The following is a 7878-nucleotide window of genomic DNA, read 5'->3' as shown; positions in this document are numbered from 1 at the left end:
ACACGCACAGCAGGGTCAGTCCTAGTTCAGCCCTCCGGGGCAACCGGGGGACAGGGGAACTGCAGTGGCTAGATCAGTCCTAGTTCAGCCCGGTTGGAGCAATGGGGCAGGCAGGGAAACAGTAGCAGTGATGCAGGGCCGGCATGCGACCAGATCAGTTATAGTTTACCCCGTTGGAGTGACCAGGGGGACAGGGGAACAGCAGCTGCCAGATCAGTCCTTGTTCAGCCCCTCTGGGGCAACTGAGGTGGGGGCAGGGGAATGGGGAGTGGAGGACTCCTCTGCCACTGCCTGCTGGACACGCCTGGCACTAGCAAGGTGAGCTGGACCCTGCCTGCGTGGGAGCCAGAGCAGGGAACTCCTTCATTGCCACCTGTGGGATGCATGTGGCTCTAGGAAACAGTTCTGGGCCTGCTCGGAGTGGTAGACTCCCCTGCTGTGACCCTGCAGGTTGCATGTGGCTCTAGCAAGCTGTTCTGGGCCCACCCAGCACAGGTGCCTGGAGTGGGGAACTCCTCTGCTAGCCCCCGTGGGGTTTGCGTGTCGCTAGCAAGCAGTTTTGAGCCTGCCCAGAATGGAGGACTTCTGTACCACTGCCTGAGGGATGCCTGTGGCACTAGCAAGCAGTTCTAGGCCTGCCCAGAGTGGGAGCCTGGAGCTGGGATCTCCTCTACCGTCCATGGGATGCAGGACTCTAGCAAGCAGTTCTGGGCCTGCCCAGAGTGGGGGACTCCTCCACTGCCACCTGTTGGGTGCGCGTAGCTCTAGTAAGTAGTTCTGTGCCTGCCTGGAGCTGGGGGCTCCTCTGCAGGCACTGGCTGCCTGCGGTAGGGGTGCAGCTCTAGCAAGCAGTTCTGGGTCCCGCTTTGTACCTGTATTTTGTGTTCTTAAATGCTCTTCCTTGTATTTATAGCTTGCCGAACTTCTTTCTGGGCTCAGCTCCCTGTCTTTGGCTTCATAGATTCTGATTCCCTCCAGTTTTTCTTCCTTTGCTCAGGAGCCTCTGACAATGGTTGCTACCAGTCTGCCATCTTCCCAGAATCCCCTGTTTTTAGTTTTCCATGTACACATCTTACATTTCTTTTATTAAATTAGTTCTTATGTATTTTATGCTTTTTGAGACTTTTGTGCATGATTTGTGGTTATTATAGAAATATAATTGCTTTTGGAATGTTTATCTTACATCCTCTAAAAAGTCATCATAGTTTTTTTTTTTTTTAAATACTTTATTTATTTATTTATTCTTGTTGGGGATTCACTGAGGGTACAAAGATCTAGGTTACACTAAATGCATTTGTCAAGCAAAGTCCCTCTTATAAATGTGTTCCTCCCCCAAAAGCTGTGCCAAACACAGCTTCCATCCACTTCCACAGCTACCCTCTACTTCCATCCCTCCCTCTCTCCTCTTCCTCATTTCCCCATCCCCCCATATATTAGGTTATCAATTGTCACCATATCAAAATTGAGTACATTGGATTCTTGTTTTTCCATTCTTGTGACACTTTAATAAGAATGAGTTCCACCTCCATCCAAGTTAGTACAAAGATGTGTAGGCTCCATCTTTTTTAGTGGCTGAATAATCTTCCATGGTACATATATACCACAGCTTGTTAATCCATTCCTGGATTGGTGGGCATTTAGGTGGTTGTTTCTACATTTTGGCAATTGTAAATTGAGCTGTGATAAACAGTCTACTACAAATGTCCTTATGATAAAAGGATATTTTTTTTCTTCTGGGTAGATGCCCAGTAATGGGATTGCAGGATCAAATGGGAGGTCTAGCTTGAGTTCTTTGAAGGTCCTCCATACTTCCTTTCAAAAAGGGGGCATTAGTTTGCAGTCTCACCAGCAGTGTAAAGTGTTCCCTTCTCTTTACATCCATGCCAGCATCTGCAGTTTTGAGACTTTTTGATGTGGGCTATTCTCACTGGGGTTAGGTAATATCACAGAATGGTTTCGATTTGTGTTTCTCTGATAATTAGGAATGATGAGCATTTTTTCATGTTTCTTAGCCATTCATCTATTTTCTTTAGAGAAGGTTCTATTCATCTCTCTTGCCCATTGATATGGAGATTTTTGGCTCTTTTTATGTTGCTTGATTTGAATTCTGTAGATCCTAGTTATCAATCTTTTTTCTGATTCATAATATGCAAAATATCCTTCTTCATTCTAATGACTTAGGAATGTATCTAACAAAAGAGGCGAAGGAACTCTAAGAAGAAAATTACAAACCCCCAAGAAAAGAAATAGCAGAAGACATTAACAAATGGAAGAACATACCATACTCGTGGTTGAGAAGAATAAACATTGCTAAAATGCCTATACTTCCCAAAGCAATCTATAGATTCAAAGCAATTCCAATTAAAATCCCAATATCATACTTTCAAGACTTGGAAAAAATAATTCTTTATTTTGTATGGAACCAGAAAAAACCCTTTATAGCTAAGACAATTCTTAGTACTAAAAACAAAGCCAGGGTCATCAGCCTACCAGACTTTAGGCTATACTACAAGGCCATAGTGATCAAAACAGCATGGTATTGGCACAAAAATAGAGACATAGACACCTGGAACCGAATAGAAAACATGAGATGAAGCTAACATCTTACAGCCACCTAATCTTTGATAAACCAAACAAGAACATACACTGAGGGAATGAATCCCTATTCAGTAAAAGGTGCTGGGAGAACTGGATAACCACATGTAAAAGAGTGAAACAGGACCTGCGCCTTTTGCCACTCACTAAAATCAATTCAAGATGGATAAAAGATTTAAATCTAAGACATGAAACAATAAAAATCTTTGAAAAAAGTGGGGGAAAACACTTGAAGGTAATCGACCTGGGAAAAAACTTTATGAAGAAGACTTCAGTGGCAATTTCAGCAGCAGCAAAAATAAACAAATGGGACTTAATTAAACTGAATAGCTTCTGTACAATTAAGGAGACAATCAAAGCAAATAGAAAGTCATCATAGTTTTTGACTCTATAATTTCTTTTCAATTTGTTTTAACGAAATAACTTGATTATTTAATAATAGTCTTTATTTAATGCTTCATTGTTCTTTCCTTTAATTCTTAACAATGGACATTGTTTTTGAATGTATGTAATGGGAACTTTGAAGTCTTTCTGCTATGTCCCAAACCTGAATAATGTCAAAGGCAATTTCTCTTGATTTCCTTTTTTCTTTCCATGTATAGTTACGTGTCCCTCTTTGTTCTTGTGCTTCCTTTTTGTTTTTGAAAAGTGGATATCATAGATCATATATTGATTCTGATTCCTTCATGGTTATTGCTCTTAAAGTTTTGTTTTATATGTTTAGTGACTTATTTGTGCTAATTTTGTACAATCTGACTTCCCCACATGGTGCAGCTGCTGATGTCTTTAATAATTTTTTAGAAATTCTTATTTTTCTATAAAGCCTGGTGTCTTAGTGGTCACCCCATGTCAGCACAGCTTAGTGGTCACCCTCTGACTGGTCAGAGGTTGTGCTCAAAACAGTTTGAGCCAGTAAGGCTTCTACCATTGGCTAATGGATCTTTGTTTGGGTTGGCAAAAAATCCATTCCACATTCAGGAAAATTGAAATGGATTGTTGTCCAATCTGATCATTGCATTGGGGGAAGAGGATTTTCTATGCTTCTCACTCCACTAGTCTGGAAACTCCCTGCTTTAGAAAAATTAAGGGGTCACATCTTTGTCTGCCTGGTCTTAGTGTGCATTCTGAACATTCCCACTTACCTAAAAATTTAGTGTCATGCACAGATCCAAAAGAAAAAAAAAATTTCAGCAGCATCCTAATAGGATGACTAAATGATTTTGGAGGGCTTCTGGCTGGTGCTGTAGCATAAGTGAAGTACAGAAGTATTTGCTCACATCTGCATAGCATGGTAGCAGGGAAGCAAGAGACCTATGTTACTCAGAGTTCACCAAAGAGGACGTCATTCTGCAGGTGTTGATTTACTGGTACATGGGAACCTAATGACTCAGTGACATGGTAGAAGCGTAAGCTCTGACACATCTCTTACTGAGTTTGTCTGACATTTGCAGATGTGTCCTTATCAGATGAAGAATCTCCTGACCATGTTATTTGAATGTGAGCATGATGCAACTTTCATTAGAGTATATTATGGAATTGAAAGCATGATCATATTCAAAATTGTCTTTTTTCCATCTTCTCAAGAAAAGATATACTTAAAATAGAGAAGCAGTTTTAACAATATTTGAAAAATTTTGTATCATGAAATACATGTGAATTACGGCCCCTTTTCAGTTCCTCAGATGTGATATGCTCCCTGTATTTCCAGTATGTTTGCTTATATTGTGTTCTTTTTTCTAGGTTAACTCCTATTCTTTCATCATATCTTGGGTCCATCATCACTTTTGTAAATCCTTCCTTGACTTGGTCTGTTTTTCTTATCATTTGTTATTATTGAACTGTGTACTTCTAAGTTCAGCATTATGACAATGTGTTTATGTATTCATTTGTATGATTCTTTTCACTTGTGCTAAACTCTACCAGGACAAGGTCTATATACCTTTCTTCCCACTCTTAATTTGATCTACTGTTACATTTTCATTCTTATTAAAATGTCTAGCATATAGTAAGTGCTTAATGAATATTTATTTAATGAATGAAAGAATGAATACATGAACATACTTCAAGATAAGTGAACATTTTCTAAGATACAGATGGCAATATTATTAAATTTAACTTTGAAATATAATTTGAAGGAGGAGGGCACATTTAGAAGCCTGTGAGTTTTCTATAGGATCTGTGTTTGAAGGGATCTGCACAGTCCATCCAACAACTGACGTGTCGGGAACCACCCAAATACCTCAAGCTGGAGCCTTGGTTTCAATATGACCCAACTGAGCTGTGCATCTCAATCCTATCTGTCCCAAACATGTGGTCTCTGCCTTCATGGATGGGACCCCTTTATATCCTCCCAGCCACAATTCTTGGATTAACCCAATTATGTTCATATTGTGTTGGTTATTTCCACCTCTTTCCATTCTCTATACCATGATAAAGTCATCTTTCCTGCTCTTATCACCCTCTGGTGCATTCTCTAGTAGGTCTCATTGGGATTTAGACAATGTTTCAAAATATTAATTTAACCACATCATTCTCATATTTAAGATGCTTTACTTGCTTGAAAAAGGAAAGATAGGTCTTTAGCATGGCATGAATAATCTTCCATAATCAGGGCTTCTCAATTCTTCGGCATTGGCCCTTTGGTTTGTTAGCCCCAGTACTTGCTTCTATCATAAAATAAATGTCTACACATCTTTCATCTGTTTAAACACCAAATTTCTAATATGTTTTATGATATGTTAAGGCATTTATCCCTTTCATTATTCTTTAGCAAAATATAAAAGATCTTATGCTTTCATTTGTTTTGCATAAGACTTAAAATAAAAATGTCAAATTGACCCAGCCTCCTTCCTGGAACTAATTAATCTCTCCAGCCTATCGGGGGATACGACATAGTGAGCCCGTCCATCATAGTGAGCCCGTCCATCCCAGTGAGAACAAAGAAGTGATGCAGGAGGTCCAGTTGCCTTAGTCCTTGCTCTGCTTCTCCTGCAATTACAGTATCTGTTCCAGGCTGGGATTTCTCTCCAGCAAACATGCAATTCCTCTAAGAGTGAATTTCTTGCATTATTATCATGGGACCAAATTGTCTTGTAGCCTGAACCTCAGTGAAACCAGTGTAAATAATTATGCAGTTAGTGACGAATATATTTGTTTTGATTTATACACATATATTATACAGACATCTCCTTATCTTGTATTTTTTTGCATATAGTTCAGGTTGTGAATTTAAAATCATCTTATGTGTTTTCCATTTCTGAAAAACTTTTAAATTTCTTATCAGCAGTTGGATTCCTTCATTGTTTTCCAGCCTAATAATGGATTTGTTCATTTTTTTTAAACATGCTTTTTTTTTTTTAACATTTAAAGATTTGGATACAGAAAAAGCATTTGATAAAATTCAACATTCTTTTCTAACAAGAACACTTAAGAATATAATAGGTGGCACATTTCTTAAACTGATTGAAGCCATCTATGACAAACCCACGTCTATTATCATACTGAATGGAGTAAGACTGAAAGTTTTTCCATTTAGAACTGGAACCAGACAAGACTGTCCTCTATTGCCACTATTATTCAAAATACTTCTGGGAATTCTAGCCAATGCATTCAGGTAAGGGAAGGAAATAAAAGTGAATCTAAATGGGAGCACAGGAGGTCAAACTCTCACTCTCACAAAAACTCAATCACAAGACTCCTGGAAGTGATCAGTACTTAACATCTCAAGATATAAAATCAATGTCCACAAATCAGTGGGTTTTGTATATTCCAAAAACAGCCAAGTTGAGAAACCAATTAAAGACACAATTCCCTTCAGGGTGGCTTCAAAGAAAATGAAATACCATGGAATATACCTAACAAAAGAGGTGAAGAACCTTACAAAGAGAATTATAAAATCCTAATGAAAGAAATAGCAGAAGACATTAACAAATGGAAGAACATACCATGCTCATGGCTGGGAAGAATCAAAATTAATGTTGATTCTAATTAATGCTAAAATGTCTATACTTCTCAAAGCAATCTACAGATTCAATGCAATCCCTATTAAAATCCCAACATCATGCTTTCAAGATGTGGAAAAAATAGTACTTCATTTTGTGTGGAACAAAACCCTGTATAGCCAAGGGAATTTTTAGTAATAAAAACAAAGCTAGGGGCATCATCCTACCAGACTTTAGGCTATACCACAAGTCCATAGGAATCAAAACAGCATGGAATTGGCACAAAAATAGAGATGTAGATGTATGGAACAGAATAGAAAACAGAGATGAAACTAACATCTACAGCCACTGGATCTTTGATAAACCAAAGAAGAGCACATACACTGGGGAAAAGAGTCCTTATTCAATAAATAGTACTGGGAGAAAAGGATAACCATGTGTAAAAGACTGAGATTGGACCTGCATCTTTTCCATTTAGAAAAATTGATTCAAGATAGATAAAACATTTAAATGTAAGGCATGAAACTATAAAAATCCTACAAGAAAGTGTGGTGAAAATTCTAGAAGATGTTGGCCTGGGGAAAGAGTTTATGACAAAGACTTCTGTGGCAATTGCAGCAACAAAAATAAATAAATGGGACTTAAATAAACTGAAAAGCTTCTGTACAGCTGAAGAGAGAACAACCAAAGCTAATAGACAACCTTCACAATGGCATGTTACAAATGTAACAAAGGTTTGATAACGAGAATTTACAGAGAGCTCAAATTAATAAAAAAAGAGCAAACAATTCCATCTATCACTGAGTGACTTCTCTAAGGAAGACATAAGAATGGCTAAAAAATACTTGAAAAAATTTCTCATCATTCCTAATCATCAGAGAAATGCAAATCAAACCCACCCTGAGATATCCTAACCCCAGTAAGATTAGCCCATATCACAAAGTCCCTAAGCTACAGATGCTGGCATGGATGTGGAGAGCAGGGTACACTTTTACACCATTGGTAGCACTGCAAACTAATATAATCTCTTTGAAAAGAAGAATGGAGAATCCTCAAAGAACTCAAATTAGATCTCCCATTTGAGCCTGCGACCCAACTACTAGACATCTCTACCCAGAAGAAAAAAATCATTTCATCATAAAAAGATTTGCACTAGGTTATTTGTCACAGCTCAATTTACAATTGCCAAGATGTGGAAACAATCTAAATGCCCATCAACTCAGGAAAGGATTAACAATTGTGGTAAGATTTAAACTTAAGACATGAAACCATAAAAATACTAGAAGAAAGTGTAGGGAAAACACTTGAAGAAATTGGCCTGGGTGAACATTTTATGAGGAGG

The sequence above is a fragment of the Otolemur garnettii genome, unplaced genomic scaffold (genome assembly GCF_000181295.1).
Source record: "Otolemur garnettii isolate 467f Iridium unplaced genomic scaffold, OtoGar3 scaffold00091, whole genome shotgun sequence".
Taxonomy (NCBI): Eukaryota; Metazoa; Chordata; class Mammalia; order Primates; family Galagidae; genus Otolemur; species Otolemur garnettii.
This window is presented reverse-complemented; position numbering follows the sequence as displayed.